The sequence below is a fragment of the Ranitomeya variabilis genome, chromosome 1, assembly GCF_051348905.1.
Source record: "Ranitomeya variabilis isolate aRanVar5 chromosome 1, aRanVar5.hap1, whole genome shotgun sequence".
In the NCBI taxonomy this organism is placed as follows: Eukaryota; Metazoa; Chordata; class Amphibia; order Anura; family Dendrobatidae; genus Ranitomeya; species Ranitomeya variabilis.
In genome coordinates this window covers 713,110,810-713,124,267 of record NC_135232.1, presented here as the reverse complement: position 1 = coordinate 713,124,267, position 13,458 = coordinate 713,110,810, and the positions used below count along the sequence as shown (strand labels likewise).

Below are 13,458 nucleotides of genomic sequence, written 5' to 3'. Positions count from 1 at the left end.
CCCAGGGAATCCCTTTTGATAGATTGGTGGGATTTAACCACCAGGTTAGGGAATGAATAACAGGCGAACTTAGAGTCATGCGACCCTCTAACCGACCCCTTAGTAAATTCTGTTTTTTTAAAATGTCCCACTGGAGGGGTCTCGTGTGGATCTGCGCCCACTGAACTGCTGGAAGGCAAGCAGAGAGGGACCCCAGTAACCACATCGCCTTCCTCAGAGACATGGATGGTTTTGAACAAGCTTCTGACACTAGATGTAATATCTTTTGTCTTTTCTGAATTGGGAGGCGACATTCTTGGGAACTTGAGTCCAAAGTGAGACCCAAAAATTCCTGAACCCTGGTTGGTTCCAGTTTTGACTTTTGAAAGTTCACCAGCCAGCCTAGTTTTTTTAAAATGTCTATCACTCTGTCGCATTGCTGACTGCAGCGTTGGGCCGAGCTGCTTACAATCAGAAAGTCGTCCAAATATGGAACGATTAAAATGTCCTCCTCTCTTAGGTGTGCCATCATCTCTGCTACCAATTTGGTGAAGATGCGAGGTGCGATTGATATGCCGAAGGGAAGAGCTCTGTATTGGTATTCCCTTCTCTGTCCCTTTATGACCACCGCCAGTCTGAGGAATTTTTGAGAATCCTTGTGGATGGGGACGTGATAGTACGCGTCACTGAGATCTAGAACTATCATAAAACAGTTCGGAAACAGGTTTTTTATTGTCGACTTTATTGATTCCATTTTGAATCGTTTGTTCTTTACGTAAGTATTTAATCTCCGTAAGTTTATTATGGTCCGGAAGGACCCGTCTGGTTTGGGAACCAGGAATAATGGGGAGTAGAAGCCCTTCTTTCTCTCCAGAGGGGGAATTTCCTGGATGACATTTTTGTCCAATAATTTTAAAATTTCGAGTTCCAGAGCTTCTTGTTGTTGGGGAGAAGACCTCAGTGGAGTTACTACATAGTGTCGGGGGGGTAGGGAAAAAAATTCTATTTGAAGCCCTGCGTTTATCAGATTTAGTATCCAGGGGCTGGTAGTAATTTTTTCCCAGGCCGGGAGGAATTGAGACAACCTCCCTCCCACCCTGGGGGAGACGTCACTTAGGGGGGGGTTTCTTATCTCGTGGGGAACTACCAAAGAGAAAACCTCTTTCTCTTCTTTTCCCATCGTCCCAGCGGTTTTGTTCTCTTGGGGGTCTTTTCCTAAAAAACTTCCTACTCCGAAAGGGCCGCTTATTGAACGTTGGAGTCAGGTTGGGGAACCCCTTCTTTTTATCACCTGCTTTTTGCAGGATATCGTCCAGAGTCTCTCCAAAAAGAAACTTGCCCTCACACGGGATAGAACACAGTTTGTCTTTAGTTTGTAAATCTCCTGGCCAGCTTTTTAGCCATAGGGTTCTGCGCGCTGCATTTGAGAGGGCTGCAGATTTAGACGTTAACTTAATTGAGTCGGCAGACGAATCAGCTAGAAATGCCGCGGCACCTCTAATCATAGGAATAGAGTCTAAGGGCTCATTTCCACATGCGAGGCACACGTCCGTATCTCGCATGTGGAAACCAAGCTCTGGCGCCGGCACTTGGGAGCGGAGCTGTGCAGCTCCATGTGTTCCTATGCGGCCGCACGCTCCGCTCCTGAGCGCCGGCTCCACAGCTTGGTTTCCACATGCGAGATACGGACGAGTTTCTCGCAAGTGGAAAGGTGCCCTTACACCTTATTTCTGGGTACCCCATCCCTCAGCTGTTTCTCTAAGTTGTCAATCCAGATCATAAGGGAGCGTGACGTGCATGCAGCTGCTATGGCCGGTCTCAAGCATCCTCCTGCCAACTCCCAGGCACCTTTAAGAAAGGTGTCGGCTCTCTTATCAAGAGGATCTTTTAGGGTTCCCATATCTTCAAATGGTAACGCGTATCTTTTTGAGGCTTTAGCTACCGCCACGTCGAGTTTGGGAGCCTTATCCCATGAAGTGGAAGCTTCCTCTTCAAAGGGATATTTTCTTTTAACCCCTTCCCGACATCGGACGTACTATACCGTCCGATGTCGGGTCCCTTGCTTTGATGTGCGCTCCGGCGGTGAGCGCACATCAAAGTCGCGACATGTCAGCTGTTTTTTACAGCTGACATGTGCGCGCAATAGCGGCGGGTGAAATCGCGATCACCCGCCGCTATTAACTAGTTAAATGCCGCTGTCAAATGCAGACAGCGGCATTTAACTACCGCATCCGGCCAGGCGTCACATGATCGGGGGTCGGCGATGCTTGGATATTGTAACCATAGAGGTCCTTGAGACCTCTATGGTTACTGATCGCCGGTGGCTGTGAGCGCCACCCTGTGGTCGGCGCTCACAGCACACCTGCATTTTAGCTACATAACAGCGATCTGATGATCGCTGTTATGTAGCAGAGCCGATCGGGCTGTGCCTGCTTCTAGCCTCCCATGGAGGCTATAGAAGCATGGTAAAAGTTAAAAAAAAAAGTTAAAAAAAATGTGAAAAAAATAAAAAAAATATAAAAGTTTAAATCACCCCCCTTTTGCCCCAATCAAAATAAATCAATAAAAAAATAATCAAACCTACACATATTTGGTATCGCCGCGTTCAGAATCGCCCGATCTATCAATAAAAAAAAGCATTAACCTGATCGCAAAACGGCGTAATGAGAAAAAAAATCGAAACGCCAGAATTACGTTTTTTTGGTCGCCGCGATTTGCATTAAAATGCAATAACGGGCGATCAAAAGAACGCATCTGCACCGAATTGGTATAATTAAAAACGCCGTCTCGGCACGCAAAAAATAAGCCCCCAACCGACCCCAGATCATGAAAAATGGAGACGCTACGAGTATCGGAAAATGGCGCAATTTTATTTATTTATTTTTTTGCAAAGTTTGGAATTTTTTTTCACCACTTAGGTGAAAAATAACCTAAGGCCCCGTCTCACATAGCGAGATCGCTAGCGAGATCGCTGCTGAGTCACTAGTTTTGTGACGCAACAGCGACCTCAGTAGCGATCTCGCTATGTGTGACACGTACCAGCGATCAGGCCCCTGCTGTGAGATCGCTGGTCGTGTCGGAATGGCCTGGACCTTTTTTTGGTCGTTGAGGCCCCGCTGACATCGCTGAATCGGTGTGTGTGACACCGATCCAGCGATGTCTTCACTGGTAACCACGGTAAACATCGGGTTACTAAGCGCAGGGCCGCGCTTAGTAACCCGATGTTTACCGTGGTTACCAGCGTAAATGTAAAAAAAAAAAAAACGTACATGCTCACCATCTGATGTCCGTCAGGTCCCTTGCCGTCTGCTTCCTGCTCTGACTGACTGCCGGCCGGAAAGTGAGAGCAGATCACAGCAGTGACGTCACCGCTGCGCTCTGCTCTCACTGTACGGCGGCTCAGTCAGAGCAGGAAGCAGACGCCGGGGGACGTTACGGACACCGAAAGGCGAGTATGTACTGTTTGTTTTTTTTGGTAACCAGGGTAAACATCGGGTTACTAAGCGCGGCCCTGCGCTTAGTAACCCGATGTTTACCCTGGTTACCCGGGTGCTGCAGGGGGACTTCGGCATCGTTGAAGACAGTTTCAATGATGCCGAAGTTGTTCCCCTGATCGTTGGTAGCTGGAGAGAGCTGTCTGTGTGACAGCTCCCCAGCGACCACACAACGACTTACCAACGATCACGGCCAGGTCGTATCGCTGGTCGTGATCGTTGGTAAATCGCTATGTGAGACGGGCCTCTAGTCATGTTAGGTGTCTATGAACTCGTACTGACCTGGAGAATCATAATGGCAGGTCAGTTTTAGCATTTAGTGAACTTAGCAAAAAAAACAAACAAAAAACAAGTGTGGGATTGCACTTTTTTTGCAATTTCACCGCACTTGGAATTTTTTTCCCGTTTTCTAGTACATGCCATGGTAAAACCAATGGTATCATTCAAAAGTACAACTCGTCCCGCAAAAAATAAGCCCTCACATGGCCAAATTGACGGAAAAATAAAAAAGTTATGGCTCTGGGAAGGAGGGGAGTGAAAAACGAAAAATCCCACGGTCATGAAGGGGTTAATAGAGGGAACTGATGCATTTTTCCCTCTCTGGTTTTTCCCACTCTTTTTTGATTAATGTTTGTATATTTTCATTTAGGGGAAAAACTTTCCGCTTTTTTTGGCATAGTCCTCCAAACATAACATCCTGAACTGTTTTGTCAGGACGAGGGTCCAATACCCCCATTGTCGACCTCACCGCTTTAACAAGGCCGTCAACCTCATCTAGGGGAAAACAATGACGACCTCCCCTTTCGTCATCTGAAGAAGAGAAAGAGGAGTCCTGTATATCTGAGTTTACAATATCAGAGCTGGAGGAATCAGAATTCCTATAAGGAATAGGTTTTTCCCTACTGACTTTCCTTCCTCCTTTAAGGGTTTTAAACACAGATTCCACCTCTGTTTTAATTACGGACCGTAACTCAGAGGCAAAGCTTGGAGTCTCCTCACAGAGGACTTGACCAATACACGAGTCACATAATTTTTTATCCCAAGATTGCGGTAATTCTTTATCGCACAATGGGCAGGTTCTGTGCTTTGTTTTTGCCGTTCTCTTCCTTGCCTAGGATAAAGGAGAAGAGGGACCCCAATTACAAAAAATGAGCTTTCACGAAGATCACTCACCAATCAGACGCAGCCACAGGTACCGATTCTGGAGGAGGGGTAGGATCTTGAAGAGAGAGATCCGTAGATGGTAGCTGATTCACCACGCTGGAATTCTTGCTACGTTGCGTGGAATGGCTACCAGACCGAGAACTCCGGGTGCCAGCAGAGGTTCGCTTCTTTTGCGCGTCCGGTTTCGGTCGTTGATGGTGGCGCTGCTGCTGCGGCGGTGGCGGCTGGAGCTGCTGATCGCTGTCTTCCATGGCTTTATTACCTTGGGACGGCATGCAGCAAGGAGTCTCCATGTGCACCATCTTTTAAGCAAAGCGCTCATTATTAGCCCCTCCTCTTGTGGCTGCATCGATGAGGAAGCGTTCATCTTTTTTTTTTTTTTTCTTTTCCCGAAAATTCTACTGCGCATGCGCGCACAGTCAGGGACCCGGAAATGAAGTAATCCGGTTCCGGGGCAGCGCCATCTTGGTACACCTTGGTTACTGCGCTGCCCCTGAACCGGAAGCCGTCCTATTACTTCCGGTGCGGCGCCATCTTTGAACGCCGGCGTCCTGAGTGCGGCCGAATGCCGGGAGCCCCAACACCTATCCAGAGTGGCGGCTGCGCTTCCCCCCGCTCACGCTGAGGACCCATCGGTCATAGCCGTGGCGGCTTCGGACACCGCACCAGCCGTGGCAGGGGCCTCCCCGCTGCCAGGACTCGGACTGGCCGGTTCCGGATTCTTCAGGCTTTTCTTCACGGTTCCAGTTCTTCTCAGGTACCGTCCCAGAAGGTTCCCCGTCAGGGACAGGAAACCAAACTGATGCAGGGGAGAGGTACCGCCCTTTTATCCTGTAGGTTTCCTGTCCCTGAAGGGCGGATCCCCTCTCTGGTGTGCTGTCATGGGCGACTGAGAAATGTAATTGCCCTTCTCTACGTTGCAAATAATAAACTGTGACCGACCTGTTCAACCCATCCAGGCTTTGTCGATATCTTTTATTACGGAGTGGTGGGACGGGGGAAGGCACTGGTTATGACACACGGGTCTCGGCAGTCTAGCAGAGAAGGGTGTTCATCCTACATGGGTTACAGCAGAGCCAGGCATGCAGCCCCCCTGGAGCACAGGTTATAGCAGAGCCGGGCGTGCGCCCCCCTGAAGCACGAGTTACAGCAGAGGCGGGCGTGCGCCCCCCTGAAGCACGAGTTACAGCAGAGTCGGGCGTGCAGCCCCCCCGGAGCACGAGTTATAGCAGAGCTGGGCGTGCACCCCCCCGGAGCACAAGTTATAGCACAGCCAGGCGTGCAGCTCCCCTGGAGCACAGGTTACAGCAGAGCCAGGCTTGCAGCCCCCCTGGAGCCCGGGTTATAGCAGAGCCGAGCGTGCGGCCCCCCTGCAGCAGGCGTTATAGCAGAGCCAGGCATGCAGCCCCCCTGGAGCACGGGTTACAGCAGAGGCAGGCATGCAGCCCCCTGAAGCACAGGTTACAGCAGAGCCGGGCGTGCGGCCCCCTGAAGCACAGGTTACAGCAGAGCCGGGCGTGCGGCCCCCTGAAACACAGGTTACAGCAGAGCCAGGTGTGCGTCCTCCTGCTGTGCCAGCGCTATACCTGTGCGCCTTGTCGATGGCGTCCTGCTCCAGCCCGTCCTCCAGCGTGGTCTCATGGATCAGCAGGCTGGTGTTCTTCCCTGTAAAAATATGCGTCACATTATGGAATTGCAATTTAGGCGACTGCCTCGCACATGGCCGCCCGCACTGCCACCATCTTACCCATGCTGACCAGAGCGTCGCACAGCATGGTGTCCCCCGAAAACACCAACTTACAGCTGGACTGGTGGACGATGGCGCAGCCGAAGGCGTTCTTAGGGTAAGTCTCCACGTTCAGGATTGCATCAGAATTTGGTCAGGATTTTCCATCAGTATTTGTAAGCCAAAACCAGGAGTGGAACAATCAGAGGAAAAGTATAATGGAAACATATGCTCCACTTCTGTATTCATCACCCACTCCTGGTTTTGGCTTACAAATACTGATGGAAAATCCTGACCAAATCCTGATGCAATCCTGAACGTGGAGACTTACCCTTACAGTGACTGACAAAGCAGGTCTGAAAGTGGACGGGCGAGAGGAGGTCATGTGATGATCCTCCAGCCACACCCAGAGCTGCATTCAGCGTTCTCCTTACCCTCCAGGCACACCCAGAGCTGTGCTCACCGTTCTCCTTAACCTCCAGTCACACCCAGAGCTGCGCTCAGTTCTCCTTATCCTCCAGTCACACCCAGAGCTGCGCTCACCGTTCTTAGTAGCTATAGCAATTGGATATAGTTAAAACGTAACCTTTAATCGATTACCATAAAAAATGGCTAAAAAAAACACACACCCAAAAAAAGTGAATGAACTGTGCCCTAAAAACCACACAGGACAGGAGGACTAATACACACAAACACATAAATGTTTAAAAATTGACTGCACCTTGGTTAATATTTAATGTATCCAACCGTGGCCCAAGAAAAGGGACCCTGAGGGGCGGGATTATGCTATATATACATACATCTCAAACCCTTGATTTCTTAAAGGATATAAACCCCCTGAATTTCTTGGGGTCCGTTATTCCTCCAATGTATTGCGCACTAAAGTATGTTAGCATAAATCACTGTTCTTAGATATACCAATGCAGATACATCCCCTATACGGTTTTTCTATAACCCAATAGTGACAGTCAATGGATATAAGCAGCGTTTCACTGCGGCTTCAGAATAACCAATAGCGCATAGTATCCCAAATCACATGCCTCAAGGAACCCCTGCTTCCTCATCTATTTATGAGCGTTCCAGCTATGCTTAATACAGGATTTAACGTGAATTCATATTAGAAGTGCTCTACAATAAGGCACTAATATGTCAAATGTGCGCCTGCAGAAAAAAGCCCACTGCCATGGGTGGATCTCACCAGCATGTCACAGGTATATTCTGTCACTATCCAAATGCTTACAAATTGGTAAACTTTACTTTCCTATCTCCCATGCACTGTACAGGGATAGAATAGGGTTAGGTAGTTAGGGACAGCCGTCGTCGAGTGGGGGCGCCTTTTTCTTTGCGTACTTTTCTTTATAGGGTGCCAACCTCCGCTGATAGGCAGGGTATAGTCCAGTGACAGGGCCAGATTCTTTACAGGGTTTATTAGGTCCCCCTGCACCTGTTCCCCCTCTTTTCTTTTTCCCTTGCAATCTTTTTCTAATATGGGTCCTAGTGGTGTCGCGTCCAAGTAAATGAATTCATAGCCATTTTTATAGTTCATATTTATCCTTCTTGGGTTACACTTTTGGTGCTCTTAATACCTATTTCGTGTTTTGCAAGAATGGTAGAGGTTAACTCTGAATCATGCCACTTTGGGTATAGGACGATATGTACATATATTTTTTTTTAATAAAAGATACTGATAATATTCGTCCTATTCTATAGCCTTATTCATAAGGAGGGTTTATTAATATATATTTTTCTACCTGCATTGGATTTGGCTATTAAGGGGTCTGTTGTGCACATTGTTGTAAATAACATTCCCCAATTTGTAAGTATTGTGGTTGGCGCAGCATGTATCTGGAGTAGAAACGCATGCGCACTCCGGGGGGAATTTGCGTTCCACTGGTTTGCTTTGTTTGCGGTTCACCAAGTCAGATGAGCGTCTTAACCTACACCGGAAGTACTTCACACGACCTTAGACGCGTCACACGCGGGGGGCGGAGCTTCCTCACGCGCCAAGGATCAGAACCGCTATATATCACAGGAACGGGGGAGATCGGTAAGGCAGCTAACTTAGACCCTGTTACTCCCCTGATGATTCCGGTAGGATGAAACGCGTCGGGAGACGCTGTCCACCGCTGCGGCTTCATTAACATCTCATCATATGGAGCATTTGGATAGTGACAGAATATACCTGTGACATGCTGGTGAGATCCACCCATGGCAGTGGGCTTTTTTCTGCAGGCGCACATTTGACATATTAGTGCCTTATTGTAGAGCACTTCTAATATGAATTCACGTTAAATCCTGTATTAAGCATAGCTGGAACGCTCATAAATAGATGAGGAAGCAGGGGTTCCTTGAGACATGTGATTTGGGATACTATGCGCTATTGGTTATTCTGAAGCCGCAGTGAAACGCTGCTTATATCCATTGACTGTCACTATTGGGTTATAGAAAAACCGTATAGGGGATGTATCTGCATTGGTATATCTAAGAACAGTGATTTATGCTAACATACTTTAGTGTGCAATACATTGGAGGAATAACGGACCCCAAGAAATTCAGGGGGTTTATATCCTTTAAGAAATCAAGGGTTTGAGATGTATGTATATATAGCATAATCCCGCCCCTCAGGGTCCCTTTTCTTGGGCCACGGTTGGATACATTAAATATTAACCAAGGTGCAGTCAATTTTTAAACATTTATGTGTTTGTGTGTATTAGTCCTCCTGTCCTGTGTGGTTTTTAGGGCACAGTTCATTCACTTTTTTTGGGTGTGTGTTTTTTTAGCCATTTTTTATGGTAATCGATTAAAGGTTACGTTTTAACTATATCCAATTGCTATAGCTACTGTTTATTTTTTGTTTGGAGTATACCCAGCTGATTTCTTCTTTATATGTGGCATGGCAGGATTCCTTACCACGGGTATCGACACGAATGTATGGTTTTCAGAGGCCAAGGATGTGTTTTCGGATAAGACATATACACAAAAGAAATATGTCCCTTCATTTAATGCAGCTTTTAAAGAGCTCACTAAGACATATAAAGATCAAATTGCGTCTTGGTGGGAAGTGCAAACTTTGGATAACTACATTAAATCAGGAATTGTTCCCAGACACCTAAGGATCACTCTAGCACCAGGATATCGGTATAAAAATCCAGGGTTGTTGACTAAAGGCCCCGTCTCACTTAGCGATTTACCAACGATCACGACCAGCGATATGACCTGGCCGTGATCGTTGGTAAGTCGCTGTGTGGTCGCTGGGGAGCTGTCACACAGACCGCTCTCCCCAGCGACCAACGATCAGGGGAACGACTTCGGCATCGTTGAAACTGTCTTCAACGATGCCGAAGTCCCCCTGCAGCACCCGGGTAACCAGGGTAAACATCGGGTTACTAAGCGCAGGGCCGCGCTTAGTAACCCGATGTTTACCCTGGTTACCAAAAAAACAAACACTACATACTCGCCTTTCGGTGTCCAGGTCCCTTGCCGTCTGCTTCCTGCTCTGACTGAGCCGCCGTACTGTGAGAGCAGAGCGCAGCGGTGACGTCACTGCTGTGCTCTCACTTCTCACTGTACGGCCGGGAGTCAGTGAGAGCAGGAAGCAGACGGCAAGGGACCTGGACACCGAAAGGCGAGTATGTACTGTTTGTTTTTTTTGGTAACCAGGGTAAACATCGGGTTACTAAGCGCGGCCCTGCGCTTAGTAACCCGATGTTTACCCTGGTTACCAGTGAAGACATCGCTGGATCGGTGTCACACACACCGATTCAGCGATGTCAGCGGGGCCTCAACGACCAAAAAAAGGTCCAGGCCATTCTGACACGACCAGCGATCTCGCAGCAGGGGCCTGATCGCTGGTACGTGTCACACATAGCGAGATCGCTATGGAGGTCGCTGTTGCGTCACAAAACTTGTGACTCAGCAGCGATCTCGCTAGCGATCTCGCTATGTGAGACGGGGCCTTAAGGTACCTTCACACGAAGCGACGCTGCAGCGATAGCGACAACGATGTCGATCGCTGCAGCGTCGCTGTTTGGTCGCTGGAGAGCTGTCACACAGACCGCTCTCCAGCGATCAACTATGCCGAGGTCCCCTGGTAACCAGGGTAAACATCGGGTAACTAAGCGCAGGGCCGCGCTTAGTAACCCGATGTTTACCCTGGTTACCAGCGTAAAATCTAAAAAAAACAAACAGCACATACTTACATTCACGTCCCCCTGCGTCCACTTCCTGACTGACTGAGCGCCGTACAGTGAGAGCAGAGCGGTGACGTCACCGCTGTGCTGCTTTCACTTTCACTTTGCGGCGCTGAGTCAGAGGAGGAAGCCGTCTGCAGGGGACGCAATGTGAGTATGTGCTGTTTGTTTTTTTTACATTTTACGCTAGTAACCAGGGTAAACATCGGGTAACTAAGCGCGGCCCTGCGCTTAGTAACCCGATGTTTACCCTGGTTACCAGTGTAAAATATCGCTGGTATCGTTGCTTTTGCTTTCAAACACAACGATACACAGCGATCGGACGACCAAATAAAGTTCTGGACTTTATTCAGCGACCAGCGACATCACAGCAGGATCCTGATCGCTGCTGCGTGTCAAACGAAACGATATCGCTAGCCAGGACGCTGCAACGTCACGGATTGCTAGCGATATCGTTATAATGTCGTTTCGTGTGAAGGTACCTTTAAGTGGGAAAAAGAGGCCACTGATAGTTCTCTAAGATTAATGAGACTTCTGCTGGAGGAGGAAAGACAAAACTTGAATGCCTTGAATGATTCCTTAAAGGAACAAGTAGAGATCACAAAAAAATTTGCATCAGAGCCTGACTTTTCAAAAAAGGAGACACAACTACAGAATTCTGTGGAGAGATTTCAGTATCACTTGAAGGATAAAAAACATAAATTCTTTATAAGAGACCTTCAAGAATTTAAAGAAAACAAGGCATACTCCTTCTCCACCAGCCGGTTTCCACGTAGAACAGAAACAGATATTTCATCCTCCGAAGCAGAAATATCAGATAGTGAGACTAGACCGAGTGGGCAAAGAGGTAGGGGTAGGGGCAGAGGAAGAGGTAACAATTGGGGACGAGGTAATAGCAGAAGATCCCCTCCTAAGAGTAGTTTTTTAGACATAAGTTACCCCCTCCGAAACCGATCCAACCCGCCCATTTGAGTACACAGGTTATTAATTTGTCTTCTAGACCACTAAGTGAGGAGGAACACAATCTTCTTAGTAGGGGCTTGTCCTTTGTACCAACTTCTGACATGGATACCTTTGAGGTAATAAAAGATTTGAATTTGTTTATCAGACGCCTGAAATGGAAAAAATTCTTTCTCAGAGAAGATCAAAAACAATGTGCCGAATTAGGCATCTCTGATGATTTACTCAGAGATGTTCATCTCCTATTTCATCTTGGGGATCCAGATCCTAATTCTGAGGGGCTGGGCCCATTTACAGGATTAAAAAATAAGAGCTCCAAAATGCCCCCCCCTACAGGAGATGTAAGTGCTATAGACATCTTTTTGAATCTAGTAACTGAGGATATAATGAAACTTTCCAATAGACAATCTAAGAATCCACACAATCTGTCCAGGGCTGAAATGGCTTGTCTATGTAACCTGGAAAAAGATCACAGTATCACCATAAAGCCCTCTGATAAAGGGGGCAACGTGGTCATTATGAACACAACTGATTACCATGACTTATGCCTTTCCCTGTTGGACAGAAAAGAAGAGTACAGGATTTTGCCTAGTAATCCCTCGGTAGTATTTGGGGAGGAATTAAAAACTCTCATTAAGAGAGGCTATGATGATGGCATTTTAGGTAGGGAGGAAAGGGATTTTCTTCTCCCAAAAAATCCGGTCATGCCGACTTTCTATTGTTTACCGAAAGTTCATAAGGGTCTAAACTCTTTGAAAGGAAGACCCATAGTCTCCGGTAACAACAGTCTCACTGAAAGACTTGGAGTATACTTGGACAGTATTTTGAAACCCTTTGTTGGTTCCCTGAATTCTTTTGTACGTGACACCACTGACCTATTAAGTAAATTGGATGGTATCTATTTAGACTCAGATATGATTTTGGGCAGCATTGACGTAGAGGCATTATATTCATCAATCCCACATGACAAAGGTCTGCTGGCTGTGAACCACTATCTGAGTACAAGAGGGATACAATATGAAAAACATAACAAATTCATTCTAGAAGCCCTGAATTTTTGTTTAACAAAAAATGTATTCCTATTTGACCGTAAGTACTTCCACCAGCTCAGGGGCACTGCGATGGGCAGCCCTTGTGCGCCCTCGTATGCCAACTTGCTCCTGGGCTGGTGGGAGGAAACAGTGGTTTTTGGTAATTGTACTACAGACCCGGATGAGAGGATAGTACTTTGGTTAAGGTATCTGGATGATGTCCTGATAATCTGGAAGGGTAGTACCATGGAATTTGGGAATTTTGTCGAGAGCCTCAACACTAATGATCTTGGTCTTCGGTTCACCTATGAAGCCAACTCGACTAGTTTGGCATTTTTAGACATTTGCATTGAGAGAAAACAGGATGGTGAGATTAGTACCAAAACACACCGGAAAAAAACAGCTACCAACTCCCTCCTTAGATGGGAAAGTAATCATCCTGTCCCACTCAAAAGAGGCATCCCTAAGGGCCAGTATTTGAGAGTTCGCAGAAATTGCTCGAATATTGACACCTTTCATGAACAAGCAGATGACCTCAAAAACAGGTTTTTAGAGAGGGGTTACCCAGAAGGGGTCCTCAATAGGGCCTATAAGGACTCTTTGGAAAAAGAAAGGAAACAACTGTTGATTCCAAAACCTAAAACTGATGAGGAGAATGTCATTCGTTTTATCACCAGGTTCTCTAATGGAGCAAGGGACATTAAGAATGTGCTGGATAAGCACTGGTCCATACTCCAGATGGATAATGACATACGGGGATATATTCCAAGGGGGCCGCAGATTACGTATAAAAAAGGTAGATCCCTATCAGATAGGTTGGTTCACAGCCATTATCAACCAGCAAACAGACCTACATGGATGAATGCAACAATTGGCTGTTATAGATGTGGTTCATGTAAGGCATGTGCCTCAAT

At 47.2% G+C, this 13,458-nt stretch overlaps 1 protein-coding gene across 2 annotated transcripts in view; it reads right to left on the bottom strand.

Moving 5' to 3' along the window:
* The window catches only part of LOC143779144 (zinc phosphodiesterase ELAC protein 2-like), a 73,044-nt gene that overhangs the window by 34,981 nt on the left and 24,605 nt on the right, over window positions 1-13,458 (bottom strand). The window contains exon 4 of one of the 2 annotated variants that reach the window (XR_013216496.1): window positions 6,224-6,302. The exons of the other annotated variant lie outside the window; for it this stretch is intronic. The gene's annotated coding sequence lies outside the window, so the exon portion shown is untranslated. The remainder of the gene's footprint in view (window positions 1-6,223; window positions 6,303-13,458) is intronic. 2 annotated transcript variants of the gene reach the window in all.